Source organism: Emydura macquarii, unplaced genomic scaffold (genome assembly GCF_026122565.2).
Source record: "Emydura macquarii macquarii isolate MOO-44397 ecotype Brisbane River unplaced genomic scaffold, CSIRO-AGI_Emac_v2 contig_431, whole genome shotgun sequence".
In the NCBI taxonomy this organism is placed as follows: Eukaryota; Metazoa; Chordata; order Testudines; family Chelidae; genus Emydura; species Emydura macquarii.
The window spans coordinates 9915821-9932862 of record NW_027130568.1 but is presented as its reverse complement, the minus strand read 5'-3'; positions in this window follow the sequence as shown (position 1 = coordinate 9932862).

Genomic DNA, 17042 nt, shown 5'->3' with positions numbered 1-17042 from the left:
GCTGCAACTACAGCATTTCCTTATGCAACTAAAGTTACAGAAGACACCTTTCTAGCAAAGGGAACTTTCTGAAGATCTTTAATAAATATATCAGATCAAACAGCATTTTTATGTTGAAAGAACTTTACATATCATTTAGTTTATGGTTGCAATAATTAATCTAATCAAATATGTAGTTTAGTTGACCTATCTTGGAATGCTTTTTAGAGTAACAATGTCATATAGTCAGTTTTCTTTGAAGAAACAACCTCCTTGTTAACTTCTCAAAGTTAATACAGTTTTAAATAAATCTAGAGGGTAAATTTTTATTAAAACAATAAATTTCCTAAAATAAATCAATGGAACTTCAAGAAATAGCTCATTCAAAATCTCTTTCTCTCTGTCCATCCATCCAAAATCAATGGTTTCTTTTTCCAATGTTGGGATATCACTAGAGGGGTTCTGAGTAAAGTTCCAGGTAGAAGTGGGAAATATTGTGTAAAATAGGATACAATACATCACTCACTGGGGCTACGGCTGCACAGACGGTGGCAAAGTCACCACCATCAGATTGATTTCTCTGAATCGTCTGAGCGGTCAGTGAAGACCTGCCCAGTCGATCCAGAAATCGACGTACTAAGACCACCTTCGCAAGTGTTGCAGCGCAATGAAGACAGCACACTGAAGAGGAGCCCAGAAGTCGAAGGGGGGGTTACGCAAGTTTTTTTGTAGCTTGTGTAACTCCCGTTGACTGCTGCCGAATCCCGGAGGTAAGTGTAGACAGGGTCTTGGGAACATATTTAGCTTCATCTCTTTATATTCTATGTTTCTTGCTTTCAACCATTAGGAAGTCACTCTCAGTTGTCAGAGGAAGACCATACAGTACAAGTAGACTCACATGTACGTTATTGGCAATGGATTTACACTGTATAGTCCAGCTTGTCAACAGCAGCTAGGAAGCTGCACCCTGGTAGGGAGTGAGTAAGAAGCTTCCTTTCCTTGCATGGATATGGAGGGGCAGCTTACAAAACCAGTCCATCTCTTCCCTGCCATGAAAAGCTAAAGGATTTATTGTTCTTACTATTCTGTCAGGTACAAAGGGATCTGAGAGGGCATGGTGGTACGGCTCTGACCCCACCTTCAATGACCTGCAGAGTGCGAAGCATTCTGTGTCAGCCTAATGACTGGTGCAACCTGCACACTTCCTGAGTGCCGGAAGCAGAAAATGGGCACAATTTCTTCAGTGCTCCTCCGTGGGCTCCTGTTTCATCCTCTGCACAGAATTTGTGGCTGAATGACAGAATCTAGCTCAACTACTTTATGAAGATAGAAAGGTCCCCAGAGTCAAAGGGACTCCTAGCTTCCTATGGCACTGATTGAAAAAGCCCTTGCATCTCAAAACAACTTCTGGAGACCCACTCCTGCAGAACACATCCTGGGCCCCATTGAAGCCAATAGTGGAACTCCTGTTGGATTTCATCCACGTACTTTCACGCTCCTTCATGTTAATCTATTGCTCCGCTAGTTTTAAAAGTTAAAACAGAGGAGTGAAATTGTCATTGGTGGCAAGATTGCAGTTAGCACCGGCATCTACTGTATGTTTCTCAAATATCAATAATTTCACCGACCAACACATACATTCAGTTTCATAGTTATACATTTAAAGGGATATTTAGAAAAAATGTGACTTGTAGGATCTTGTGACTACTATAAGATGCTGTTTTCACTTGCATAAAATGATCTATGTTGGAAACAATTTTTTAAACAGTTTATAATCACATCGCTTTATATTTGCAACTAATTCATTTTTAAATATGTGACCTCTGAACCTCTTTTTGATGTATTAAATGCAGAAGTAGGTACATCCTTGCATCCCTCTTGTCCTATTTGGCATGGAGATGTTGAAGTTCAGGTTATAAGAAGTCACTATTTCTCCCCTGTAATGCAACAGTGTAAATCAGTGTGTTCACAGACACACCTTTGCAAATAATTTGGTTAGAGAAGAGAAATATTTTCATGGGGAAGTAGGACATTGTCACTCAGAGGGCAGTACTTCTAAAGTGTCAGGGGATGCATCAGATAGAGCTGGGATAATCAGATGGAGTTGGGTGCATCATGGAACATGGCCATCATTGTAGCATGGTATTTTAGGAGTGTGTGTGTACGAAACAAAGGAGAGTGACTGTGTATTAGGGGGAAGTCTATGAAGAGCAACACATAGGTATGGTGCAGAAGAGGGAAATGCCTCTATTAGGAGAGTAAGCCACCATCAGCCTTCCTTACAAACATAGTCCTGGTGTCTATAGAGAGAAGGGAGAAGGGAAACTGGCCCCAACAGGCCTCACTCCAAACATCCTACCATAGAGCCTGCTACTTTCTTACTAGTTGGTATCCTTTGTGCTACCGAAAGACATTAAATCCGTAGAATCTACCACTTCCTACACCCTCAAAATTCTGAAAAAAAAATTTCAATATACTGCAAGCCTAGGAAATGGCATATTCAAAAAGAGATTAATGTAGAAACACGGGTGTGTAAAAAATTGTTATACAGGTCTAGCATCCTATCTCCAATAATGGCCAGGACCAGCTTCTTCAGAGGAAGACCCAGAACTTTGCTAGATGCAAGATACGATACGATATGGACTATGGGTGATCCACTATGGCAATTCCTATGTTAAATCTTTTTTGAATGTGTCCCTCATGTGTTGCTCTCTTCACTGCCCATAGTAAACTCCCACTCTCCCCTATATGCCATCATCCCTCCTATTTCTATTTCCTTCTCCCCCATTGTGAATATGCCCAATTCTACCTTTGCATCGAAAGGAGACATAGTCCTTCTCATAACCTAATCTGTCCCAGATCCATACTGACCTGGAGAAATATGAGAGACAAGACAGAGACTGCTTCTCCTATGCAACTCACCTCTCTGAAGCTGATCCCTTATGACCTTAAAGTCAGAGAAGTGAAGAGCAATCAACTTTTCTTAGCCAATTCTCCTCAGACTGGAGCTAAGACTGTGGGTTGCAATGAATGCGTAGCCTCACTCAGTCTAATCTTCTTTCTCTACTGAAGGCGAAATAGAAAGAAAAGGTCTTGCAAGCCCACTAGTGGCCCTCCACTGTGAAAGATGGATCTTTGCTCATGAGAGGTCCTGAGGTTTGTTTTGAATTGAATTGAAGTAATCTAAAGGGATATTTGGCATGGATTAGAGCAAGGTAAGGAAAAAGTGAAGGAAGAGAGTTTGGTTTTTTTTGCATAGATTACTTTGAGTAAGCAGACAAACACCCAGTATATAAATAAAAGTAAAGCCCAAATCAAAACATGGATACAGACTTTCCTAAACCTTGAAAAGTTTAGAGCCAAAGGAGCCTTCCTAGAGTTCAATTGAGTGTTCAAGATCACAGTGTATTCTGTAACACTGTGGCACTGAACCATAAAAATAGCTCTGTTTCTGCTACTGCACAGGAGATTCCCCCAAACTAATTTCATGGAACACCTTTTACCGTCAAATGATAACTACTATTTAGGTTGCAGCATCTAAAATGTGCTAGGTGCTGGCTAAACATAAGGAAGATACAGCCTGAAAGACAAAAAAGAAATGGAGGGTCGGGCAAGCGTGATACTTTATACAAGGAGACAGTTCAGGGTGATGACTGGCACATGTAAAGTTAATTGTGTGGGGTTGTGTGTTTATATATAAACACAAGTATTAACAATCACTAGATACAGGGCAGCTATTTTTTTAACTTCCCCTAGATATTGCAGAATGACAGATTTGAAAGATGGGACGGGAAGTGTATCAGTTCAGCAAGGGTATCCAAAGCATGGGGGCGGGGAAATGGGGGGAAGTGTGAAAGCACAGAGATGGTAGTGGAGAAACATAAATGGAGCATTAGAGCTGGCATTGCTGGTGGAGCAAAAGGCAGGGAAATGATTGATACAATGTAATAAGAGACAAAACATTGTTTCTTTAGTTTGACAGTTTTGCGGTGAGACCCTGTCTACTGGTTCCAGTGTGGAACTGGGGAATCAGGAGATCTAGCTTCCATTCTCCGTTCTTCCAGTAACTCACCAGTCAGTATTACTGTGGGGAAGTTACTTAAGGTCTCTTTGCCGCCGCTTACCATGCTATAAAATGGGCAGACTAATATTACATCACAGGAGTATTTTAAGGCCTTCTTAACTGGAAAACACTTGGAGATCCTCAGATGGAAATGTATAATTGCTATAATAAAATGTCCTATTTAATGGAAGTTGAAGTAACAGCCATCATTGACAATTGCTTGTAACTCTGATGTTTGCTATCATCACCGTAATTTACATTTCTACAGCACCATTCGTTCATGGATTTCAAACCACTTTACAAAGCTGGACAACAAATACCAATCCTTGCTCTAAGCACTAGACAGTATTGCTTTGAGTAAAACCTCAGTACCATAAAATGATTCCTACATTTTAAGCTTGTGTTGTTTTTGGGGAAAGATCATACTTTAAAACTCTGTCATTTAAGATGATATTACAAGGCAGAACCGCAGCTGCTGTAAACAGTTTTACTTCCATTGACTTTAGGGGAGCACTACCCTGATTTACACCAATTGGGGATCAAGCACTTCAGATTTAGGACCTGATCCTGTAAACGATGACATGTGTGTAGCTCTTACTCATGTGAGTAGTCCAGGTGAAATCAATAAGGAGTCATTTCATGGTACACCCATTAGCTGTTATGACATTTTGGTACCTTTTATCTGTACCACTATTACTGCACGTAATATGTCTCCTTTTCCTTTTTTCATTAATCAGTAAGTTATCAATATTTGTAAAAGAATCTTTCTAAGCTATTTACAAGGTTAATATCTTAGCCATTCTGAGTTCACTCTGCCACTAGATAATATACTTAATGGCAGCAAAGCCCAAAACAAATTTCCTGCAACATTAGCTGCATTTAAAAGTATAATCTTATGCTGCTTGCTCTTGTTCGGCAACATATCAGAATAATTGGAGAGTGCATGTATTTACAGTGGAGAAAATAACATACACTATTAACACCGCTTATGATGCTTATCATTACTTTAGATGCAAAGTCTGAAAAAAAAATATTGACAAAAGCCATGTTCTAAAAATATCCTCATTAAATAGACGACATCTGAATCTGTGGGACTCTTAAGCAATTAAAGATTTGAAAAACAAATTCTAAGAAATAGATACAGAACATACCAACGATTTTAAACAAGATAACTAACATTTTGAAAAGTGAATGCCTAAGGCAAAAGTAACAAGAGTCTTTAAAGACTAACAAATTTAATTTCCATATGTAAGCACCTAGGGCCTAAACCAGTGTCCATTGAAGCCAATGGAAAGAATCCCATTGCCTTAAGTGGGGATTAAGTCAGGCCATTTTTAGAGGTTCTGAGATGATCTGGTGGTCCTTTTGGCCTTGAAATTTATGACACTCATACTTCCATTGAAATTAAACAGGGTGATAAACATGGATAGAGGTATCTAATTTTAGATACCTAATTTTTGCACCTACTTTTGAAAATCATGTCAATTATGCCTAAAAACGTTGGTGTGTTTTGCATCCATTTCTTGGAAAAATCATAATCGAAAGATTACACTTTAAATGTAGCCAATGTAGCAGGAAATCTTACTGGAGCTTTGTTCCCATTAAGTATATTATTTATTTGCAGCATGAACTTAAAAGGTTAAGATGCTAATCTTGCATCTACTCTAGAGATACTAATAACGGGATACTGTATTTTCTCAAATGAAAAAAGAAAAACAAGAACTTATACATGTAACAAGGAGCAGCAAAAATAAAGCATAGATGAAATAACAACATAGGTTTCAATGGGAAATGTGTATGTTCAGTACCTCTGAAAAAAAAATGAGGCCACTTACCGAGGGCCTTAATTCAAGAAAGCACATAAGTACAAGTCCATCCCTTATTCAGGACAGCACTTGAGCACATGCTTAAAGTCCTATTGACTGTAACGGGATTTAAGCAAGTGCGTTAAATTAAGCATGTGCTTAAGTGCTGACCTGAATCTGAGCCTAGGTATATAATATAGACTAACACACCTAACCTTAGGTGTCTACTTTTGAAAATGTTGGCCAATAATCACATGCATATTGTAAAGCCTTATATACTGAGCACAATCATTAAAACTTCCATAGAAGAGTTCTCTCTGTATAACAGATGCAGGACTGACTGCTGGGTTTGGTGTTTTGTGTCTGGGGCTTTCAGTCTATTTCAAGTGAAAATATATAATTCCAGGCCACTCTTTCAATACATCACAGTCATTTTCTGCACTTTAGTTGTTTTTCTCTCCATTTTTCCTACAAAATAAAACAACATTACAGCAGGTTTAAAGTGCACTTTAGTGCCTGCAATCTTCCCATGCTATTCTTTAATATTTCATCATTAAATAGCAAAATAACCTGATATGATCCTAATTTAGTGCCAATTACACTGCATTGATCAAAGTGACCTTTTCATACTGGAGCACAAAAATCAATCCCGCTGTACAACAAATGTCAGGGGGATGAGAGCAACATATAATCTGTGACAATCAAAACATTACTTACAAATGAAATCACCAATGACCTGCATGCCAAGGCAATTTCTGCATAATGTGCACTGTTTTTGTTTGCAGCTTTTGTTGTGGATTTTTTTTTTTTGCTTTGTTGTGTTCCCCACTGTCTTCTGCCAGAAACAGTTGTGCTTGTTTCACAGTTTCTGTGGCAAATGCTGAAAGTGGTCAAGACTCTAAAATCAGTATAAAAAAATTACCACAGAAACTGCCCATAAGTGGTAATGTTTCCATAATGTTCAATGAAGTATACCGTTCTGTGTTTCCAATTGTTATGTTATCATGAGACAATGCAATTTCACCTATGTTTGGTGGTATTCCATTACAAAAAAGCAGCCAAATTAACCCGAAATAGACTGAGGCAAATCTTTGGCAAGAAAACCAAAGTCACTACTTAGAACCCCCTACCACGCTACCTTGACTCAGCAACTTAGAGACCAGAACTTGGTGAAATCCTGGCCCTGTGAAGTCAATGGCAAAGCTCCCTCTGACTTCAATGAACTCAGAATTTCATCCTTTATGTCCACATCGAGGATGGGGTCTAGACAGGAAGGCAACAGGCTTCTCAATCTCACCCTCCGAAGGTGTGTAGGGGTATGCAACTCACCACTCAGTCCCTTCTTTGGTGATTTGAGGCCCAGAAAATCATGAGGCCAGCACCAATGTTTTTTGTAAAACAGAAACATTGTGATACCGCTTGTTCAGAGTATTGTGGCTATATAATGGTAGACTATGGCTATATAGTGCTGAGGCTATATATTGGGCAGTAAACAGACCCAGAGTGTTCTAATAATTTCTTGACTACCAGAAAAATATTCTTTACATTATGGACTTTTTAAAATAGATGTATTATAGTTATTTTTAAAGTACCAATCTCATTAGTATTGGGGCATCAATACCTAAATTAAGAAGTATGCCAATTCCCTCAGAAAAGTCACAAAGCTCCTACCCTTTCCTTCACAAATTAGACCTATTTACTTATATGAATCAGCTATAGATGGTTATTTCCTAGAGAATGCTTCTAGGAGCCATTTTGTAACTCATTTCCTGAACTGGATCCAACTGGTTTCCTAAAAGGGATGTCTTCCAATTGCATTCTAAAGATGCCAAGATTTAGGTTTACCCTGATTTCCAGTCATAAAGAATTCAACACCTGAGGTCTCTCCACTAAGAACACTTTGTGCCTACACCCCATAAGTTTGAACCCTGGCCCTGTGAGAGTCCCTGAATGTGACTAGTGAGGTTGAGGACATCAGAGGAAGGATAGTCTTATGGTTAAGTCAGTAGTTTTCAAATATTTCCATCCTGTGACCCAATATTACAACTGAAAAAAGTTTCAGGACTCCACACTATCACAGTTTTCAGACCCCCATCTAGCCACAAAGAGTTAGTGGCCTTAATCCCCAAATTGAAGACTTGTTAATTAAGACATTGGCTTGGAACTCAGGAGATCTGGGTTCAATTCCCCTCCCTGCCACAGACTTCCTGTGCGATCTTGGGCAAATCATTATTCTCCTTCTGTGCATCAGTTCCCCACCTGTTAAATGAGGATAATAATGCTTCCTTTCTTCTCCCTTTGTCTGTTTAAATTGTAAGCTCATCAGGGCACAGACTGCCTTTTGCTTTTTGTATGAGCAATACCTAGCATGATGGGGCTCTGATTTCTGTTGCTACATCTAGGTGTCAGTGGATACAAATTATCATAAATAAGAAACAGAAGCAGGTCCCTCAAATACCTGGGCCATAGCCTCTTGAAGGTTTTGAAGATAAAGAGTAGAATCTTGAAACAGACCCAAATTCGAACTCTTCAAGAACGTTGTAAGAAGCCTGTGCTGCATTACCCTATTTTGCAGAGATGTTTGGTCAAAGATTATCTAGTATGTATTAAGGTAATTCCTCTGTTTTTCTGTTCCTGAGTCTGTTCCTGAAAGCCAAATTACTGTCATATAAATAATTTACTCGTGAGGAGTACATCCATGGCATAGTAAATTTCCACCCTTATACAGATTCATTTGGAGCTGAATCCTTCCGATAACTGAAAAGTGTGTGTGGAAAAAACACAGCTCTGGCTATCTAACTCTCTTTCAAAAGCTCTAAGTTCAGGAATCAAAGGAGAGTCTATAATTAAAGCGTGATTTCCTAGTTATATCAGCTCTGTTAATGTGCTGGTGCAGGATCACAAAATGTTTCCCTCTTGTAGAATAGTTTCACTCATAACAAGGTAGTGAAATCTTCAGACAGAAGTATCTTAATATTGGCAGTTTTCAGGCTTGCCTTTCATTCCATACCTGAAAGCTTTGGTAAAAGACTTAAGAGCCTAGGAGGACTCACTGTACATTAAACAACCCTTCTTGGGTCTATAAAACACCACACCCACCGTTTTGGGGCTTTCTTGTAAATTTTTTTTTTTCTTGATAACTTTCAATATTAGGTAGAGACACTCTACGTGTTTCACTTGCCAAGTTTATTAAGCTACGGTTCTCTCTCTTGGCCATATAACAAGAATCTCTCTCTTCCTAGCAAATCCATTAACAAACATGATTTATGACTGACACTTCCACAGCTCTGTCTGTAGGCTTGGTAAGAACTAAATAATATTCAAGTCCTGGTTATGAACCAAATCCAATTCATTTCACGCTGATGCAGAATTAGTTTCAGGCTAATGTAAAGGAGCAGTATGGGCTGACTGGTAAGGTGACTCCCTTATGTTTAACATGTTTTCCAATGCAATTTGCAGCTTAACAGCCACACTATAAATGACATGATTAACTTTTATACATTTCTGTATATTTGATGTATTTACCCAAATGCAGCTGTCGTTTTGTATAGTGTTTCTGATGTTTAGAACTGAATCAATTGTTTGGAGTAATCACACTTTACAGAGAAAAGCCTTCTTTTCTTCAATGTTATGCTGTAATGCAAGCATGAACTAACATAGTAAGAATGTATATATGAGCCTCAACAAAAAAAGATTGTTTTCCCTCTTAGTATAAAAATTATGGAATATATTTACCATTATGGAACTAGTTCAACAGTCTTCATATTTTTTCTGATGTTTCCAATCAATTCAAGCTTTCCCCCCACCCCATCCCCCATTACAGCTTTCCTGACTCAGAATATGAGCTCTGCTCTCCACGCCCCACCCCCACTCCATTGCAAGAAAGCACTATTCTCTACTCTTCTTTAGCAAATCATCTTGAAGAAAGTGACAAATTCTGCACTCCTTCTATTCTTTGGAAATCAGGGTATAACTGTGGGACATAATCTTCCCACAATAACTAAAGGACAGAATTTTAGTATCTTGTCCAAGACACTGAAATTGATATTTTCATTCAATACAAGGTGAGCAGTCTTCATAAAAAGGCTTTGGAACCTTGTTTTATGTCAGAAACAAATATAAATAAACTTAAAAGAAGAGAAAAAAGAAATATAAACTCAGTCTTGGAAAGTTAATATTCAGTGTAGTTTATAGTCAAGTTTGAGCTTCTTCTACCTGTTAACATGACTTTCTACAATACATCCAAGTACTGGCACTTCAATTATCAGTTGAACCAATATGTGACAAAATGGAACATTTAAATGACAGCATCAGAATCGTTGTATAAGCCTAACAATAGTGGAAGGAGAAAGAAATGAGATGAAAGTATTTGCCAAAAAAGAAACCACTAAAATAGAGGGAAGTATATAAGCCCTGGTCTACACTGACCTGGGGATTCGGTGGCAGCTGACGGGAATTATGCAAGGTACTCTACGTAGCTTGCGTAACTCCCGTTGACTGCCGTGCTTCCCTTCTGCGCAGTGTCTTCACTGCACTGCGCCGATGGGAACCGTGTTCCCATCAACTCAGTGCTACGCCACTTGAGGGGGTGGTTTACCAGCGTCGACTTCTGGATCGATTGAGCGGGTCTTCACTGACCGCACAACCGATCCAGATAGGTTGATCTGATGGCAGCGACTTTGCCACCATCAGCATAGACATACCCTTAGTGAAGTTAAATTTGTGCATTATATGAAAAAGATGACTTATGACCCTTATGCTTTAATGCATTCCATACCACACTTTAACATTCAACATTAGTCTGAAATTTATAAGGTCCAGTGTGCTCTAAGCCAGTGGTCCTCAGCCTGTGGTCCGTGGACCCCTGGTGGTCCGTGGACTATGTCTAAGATTTCCAAAGGGGTCCGCACCTCCATTCAAAATTGTTTAGGGGACCACAAATGAAAAAAGCTTGAGAACCACTGTTCTAGGCTATTAAAAAGAGCCACACTCTGTCTTTAAAAAGTGTCATGAGCAATATTTTCTCAGTTCTTTCTAATAAAATAAATAAATAATAATAATAAAAGTGACCACACATATACAGTGGGAGTGTTGTAATTTAGAAAACTAAGAGACTAGTTAACCGTTTACATTATTTTAAGAGGTTATGAATAATTATTTATGATATATTAGATTTGAATGCCAAGATTTCTGTGAAAGCCTGGTTTCTTTCTTATCTATATTATTTTAACCTTACATGCCTGAACTGCATTCATAAATTTAATTCTCAGATCCTGTAGAAAACCAATAATTTGTGCGCCCTGGCTATAAATCATATTTTATTAAAGAAAACCAAATTTCCTGGGATCTCAGATTGGAAAATTAACTGAATTCTTTACAAATTGCATAGGAGATAGTATTTGATAATCCATTAAGAACATCTTAATCAATGTCTCCCACTGTAATGCAAAGCACACTGATAAGAACGTGAGTACTGTTGATTAAAAGAGTGTAATGTAATGGTTTATAAAAATGTCAAAGCACTTGAAATTAATACTCTGCTAACATATCAAGCGAATAATTGAATTAGAAAGGACATCCTGTAGTACTTTGTAGGCATAAGAATCATAGTTAAAATGGTTTAGCGTAAACAAGTTGCCTAAGACAACAGAACAGTTTTATGCTCTGTAAATGGCAAATCGAGCTTCATTTCAGAAACAGAGGAAGATTTGAAATGCATTGGGCATGATCCAAAGTCCATTGAAATCAATGGAAGGATTCTCACTGACTTCACTGGGCTTTGGATGAAATCCCTAGTGACTGATACCAGTGACTGACTTTACTGAGGCAAAATGCTCGTTGAAGTTATGTTGAAACTGAAGGATCAAGCTCACAGAGAATGAATGCGATGTATGCCTTGCATTTTTCCTGAAACTATGCTTGGGAATGAGTGTACTGTATGTCTATTTATGCACCATAAAATCCTAGCTGACCTGAAGCAGATTAAGTGATTATGGCAAGAAATTCAACAAATTCCAACAATACATTTCAAGACCCTGACTCACTTATAGTGTCATTCAACTGTTTATGCACTGTTAAAAATTACTGAATGACAGGCATGAAGATAAAACTATACTTATCAAGAGCGTATATTGCAATGTAGTTGTGTGTGCTTTTAGGTTAAATTAACCTTTCAAGGCATCTCCTTTGCCAGTTTATATATGCAAAATGGTTTCTCAAAGACCTAGCAAATTACAAGCAATTCAGAAAAAGAGAAAATATTTCATGAATAATCAGCTATCTGGACATTTTAAAAAAATGTTTCCTATAAATTATTATTATTATTTTTTACCAGCACAGCACTAACATCAGATACATTTGTGACTGACAAGAGAAAAGTAACTTCTCCAGTTCCTTGGTAAATGTAATAAATGTTAATTATGTGAAATGAAGCCATTTACTCCTTTTAAGGAGGGATGCTATCTAAATAGGCCTCCTTTTCAGTTATACAAGGTCTTCTTCCAGTCTAAGAGAGACAGCTATTCTAGAAGTTCCATTTGTTTAAGAAAATAGGTCTAAATTGATTAAACTTATCATTTTATTCTAACTGCTCTTTTTAAAGATAACTGCTGATTGCATGCCCCTTTTGTAGCTGTAGCTGAGCCCGAGATAGTACAAATAACCATCTTGCCAGTTGTCAAAACTATGTGCTCCTTCTTTAAATAAACATAATATATAAAACTGTATAATTTACATAATTGGGAAACATCTTCTTTAGTCAGAAGGCATTGTGGTCTGGAGGAAGGAGCACAGATTGGGTCTCAAAAATCCTGGTCCTGACTCTGCCACTGTCACACAGGGTGGCCTTGGACTAGTCACATCATGTCTCAGTTTCCCTCTCTGTTAAATAGGGATAATACTAGCTAACCACTTTCTTTACAGGGCTGTTGTGAAGTAACATTAACGTGTTTACAGTGCAGGCTTTAAAGAGACATCCTCAGGGTGATCTGTGGCAACAGGTTCTGATAATGGTAGAGTGTTTCTAAGAGGTGGCAGGCTGGCCTTTCGTCAAAGGGAAGGAACGCTTGTAACATCAGGGCTTCTCCTCATGGAGGATAGGTCCATCAATGGCTGGTAGCTAAGATGGTCAGGGATGCAATGCCATTCTGTGGATGTCCATAGCTGCTGATTGCCAGAAGCTGGGAGTGGACGATAGGGAATGGATCACTCAATGATTGTCTGTTCTGTTCATTCCCTCTGAATCACCTGTCATTGGACACCATCAGAGGACAGGATACTAGGCTACATGGACATTGGTCTGAACCAGTATGTCCGTTCTTCTGTTTGTGTGAGAAAGAGAGCATGTGTTTCTCTGCTGGGCCTTGACATATAATTTAGGTCCAGTGTAGTGCATGATATAAAGTGGTTAGCAAATATGGTACTCTGATTCCTTGAAATAAAGTGAGGGTCCTCAATTTAGCATGCTCAAGGAGTCACCCAGTTATCAACTTTGGGGAGAACGCTCCCTCAGACTGAATGAATACTAGAAAAGAGAATTTTGACTGGGGTCTAAGAGCTACTTTATGCTGAGATGAATTTATATGTAAAACCTTAAAAATGAAATAATTATTATTATCTTGCCGTAACAAAAAATTAGGAAATGGGGATAGCCTAAATACTATTTACACCCATTCACTTCAGTACAGATGATAGATTGGATGGCTTGGTGAACAGGCAGTGAAAACTATCTAGGTAACTGGTTTGAATCTGACACAGGTCAACAGTGGTTAAAAAATAAATAAATCACAAACTGATGGCTATTTGGTGACCTAGGTATAATGAAATAATGGTCTCTCAGTTCCTAATGAACAGGTGTCCATATAACAAAATTCACAAGCACATTTGGTACTAACTGGCACCCATGTTGACAAAGATGAATGAGCACAGAGATCGATTTACCCTCAATCTTATATGTGGTCTCTCCAGATCAAGATTGAAGCACCCTAGTGAGGCAACATGGGGAGTCTTCCACTGCTTATGGCGCACCTATACTGTATTTAATAGAACTGCAGTCTCCAGCAGAGCCCTTCTCGGCACTATTTTTTAATCCCGCCCCTTAGTACCCACATCCACACTTAGCCTCTCCCGCATTGTTCCTTGCATTTTTATCCCGCTCTCACCCACAAAAAACCTTAGATACTGGAAAGCTCACAAGAGAGACAGATTTCCCCATGCTACTAAAAAAACCCCACAACAAATGGTTGTTTAATATATATTACATATAAATGGAATTCAGACACAATTTTTACCATTAAAAGAGTAAAACAAATCTTGCTTAAACCATGTAAAAATAATTTAACTCCTGTTATAATAGACATCAAATCTCTTTCTATCCCTCACTTAAACTTAAGTATTAAAACCTTTCTTTTAAAAAAATGAAAAATTTGCCTTACATTACTGAAATTCTATTTATGGTAAACTGACGAGAGATTTAGTGTTTTCCCACAAATTACCAAAGTTTGTGGTTTTTTTGCCCACGCAATCCCACGAGTAACAACATTTTACCTGCTTCTGGGCCTTACTCTGGTTTAAAAATGAATTCTTCTGTAGCTCTGGAGCTGGGAATTTAAAGAAAACAACCAACTATTCCTGTCTACACTCATGATCAAACTGCTAACTCATTAATGCTAAAATAGCTTATACAGGATATGCCATTTTCATTTATAGAGAAACTGATCACTTATGTGCTATCCCTTCAAACACTTATTATTAATGCAGAAAACTTGCTGCTTTCTGTGAAAATATGTTGATTTATAATAATAGAATAATAGAATTTTGCACTCTCCTTTTATGTACGAAAAAGTAGTGGCAGAACTATCTATTTATTGCACAACTGCAGTTTACATGAACTAAATAGAGTATTAAAACATGAAACACATTGTAAAAATAGTGAATAACTTGACAGTCTTGGGGCAGAGAAAATATTAAGAAGTCTTCATTGCCACATAATAGCTTTAGGCCCTGATATCAGCAAAATACTTGAAGCACGCAGGAAACTTTAAGCATCAAAATAGTCCCAACTATACACATGCTAGTTATGTAATAATGATAGCACCTAACTCATATATAACACTTTTCATCAGTAGATCTTACAATGCTTTAGAAAGAAAATAAGTATCATTACTCCCATTTTACAGATGGGAAAATTGAGTCACTGGGAGGTGAAGAGATTTGCCCAAAGTCAAGGAGAAGTCCAATGGCTGACCCAAGAATGGAACTGAGATCTCCTCACACCCAGTCCAGTACTCTATTCACTATGCAACACTGCCTGCCTGGATTTAAATATTTTGTTGAATAGTGATGGGCTGTAAATATCTGTGCTTCTAACAAAATGTATTAACTGCAGGCAGATATCAGACTTAAGCAGCATAACCAAAAAATAAGTACAGCTTCTTCTAGGTGAAACTTAATTAGAAAAAAAAAGCCATCTAGTCTCAGTCATGCAAACCAAGTGCAATCCAGTTTGTACGGAAAGAGGAAGGAGGCTGCTTAGCTTGCGAGACATGGCAGTCAGAAAAAATGTCAGTTGAATCAGGTTCTTCGAATTTTACAGATAAAAAATATGCATGAGTCAGATTCTCAGATGGAGTGAATCAGTTTAGCTTCAATGACCTCAATGGAACTATGCCACTTTACACCAGTTGAGGATCTGGCTCATTATAATTATCCTTTAGATACAGACAGCTCACATTTATTAAAATCAGCCTTGAATTTGGGCTCAATTTATTTGCGAAAACCAGACTAGTTAGGTTAGGTGTAAAAAGTATGCTATAATTCTGAAATAAGGAATGTACATTAAATATGAAAGTCTCCCTTGAACAAACTAAACTTTATAATTAACTGTTGAAGGTTATGGAACTATATTATCCTTGTGTTTCTAGTAAAATAAAAATGCACAGGAAGTTGAGAGAGTGTGTGTGGTAATGGGTCTGCAAAGTAACATTCTGAACCAATAAGGGTGAACAGAGTAAATCTTTATCCTAATGAGAATATATTCAGAATAAACCATCAGAGAGGAAAAATTTGGATTCTTTTTCAGTGAATCTCAAACTCGAGTTTTAGCTGAATTTGCAAATCCCTAAACTGTTGCACCCAGTCTGATTTAGGTACACAGAGCTAGCCCCCCCCCCGGTGCCATTCTCACCCCCTCTTGGTAGAAAGCACCTGACAGTCAATGTGCACAAGCCCAGCCCAAGTGTTTGCTGCCCGTGAAGTAGCGGGGATCAGAAGAATTAGTTCTGCTTGCCTTGTGAGGCCAATCCAGCCTCCAAGACTTCTATTCAAACTGCACTTCACTGCTCAAACTCAACTGGAACCATTTAGTACTTACATTGTTCTGCATTTTTTATTTGTTTCCTTCCACTCAAGCATATTTAAAAAAAGACGACCCCCCAGCAATCTTTTTTCCCCCTTTCACATGACTAAGTGATTATCTTCCTCCTAATCAAAGAGACAGATGAAAAGAGTTTATTAATAAAAGTTTCCCTTCAGGAAGATTGAAATGAATGATTAGTAAAATACACCCAATTTTACTTATGGACCCCCCTCATGGAGAGGCATCTGTGAAGAACAGGGATGCCAGAATAGTGGTGGGGATTCGGGCATCTGGAAGCTGTTTGCGATATGGATTAGAAGTCAAGCTGCACACAGATACTGCCTCTAGTCACAAAAGCTTGCGCTGTGGAGGGGAAAAAAATATGCTGCTTGTTTACAGTGCTACTTTTTCCCTTTGCTTGTTATCTGTTTTATTTCTTCCCTCATTCTCTCTCCCTGTGCTATTCATGTGCAATTATGTCTGCACAGATATGCCAGCTGGTGGGGCTTGTTAACCATATCCACCATGTAAGCATTTAGGAAAAAAGGAGAAGTACACTAGAGCTGTGCAAACAATACTACATTGTATTCTGAACTGGTGCATTCTGTGGCCAGGGCCTGCTGATCAAATTGAGAAAAACAATCCACATGTTGCAATTCATGTAGAGAAGACCAAAGATATATAGTCGGGTGGGTGGGTGGGTGGATAAAACCAAATATTATAAAGACAAAAATCAGAAATATTGTTATATTAGTTTTAAACAATATATTGGTGCTATTTTTTCCACATGGGTATGGAATACTTGTTGGTTTTAGATGCAGATTTTGTCAGCATGAGTTGA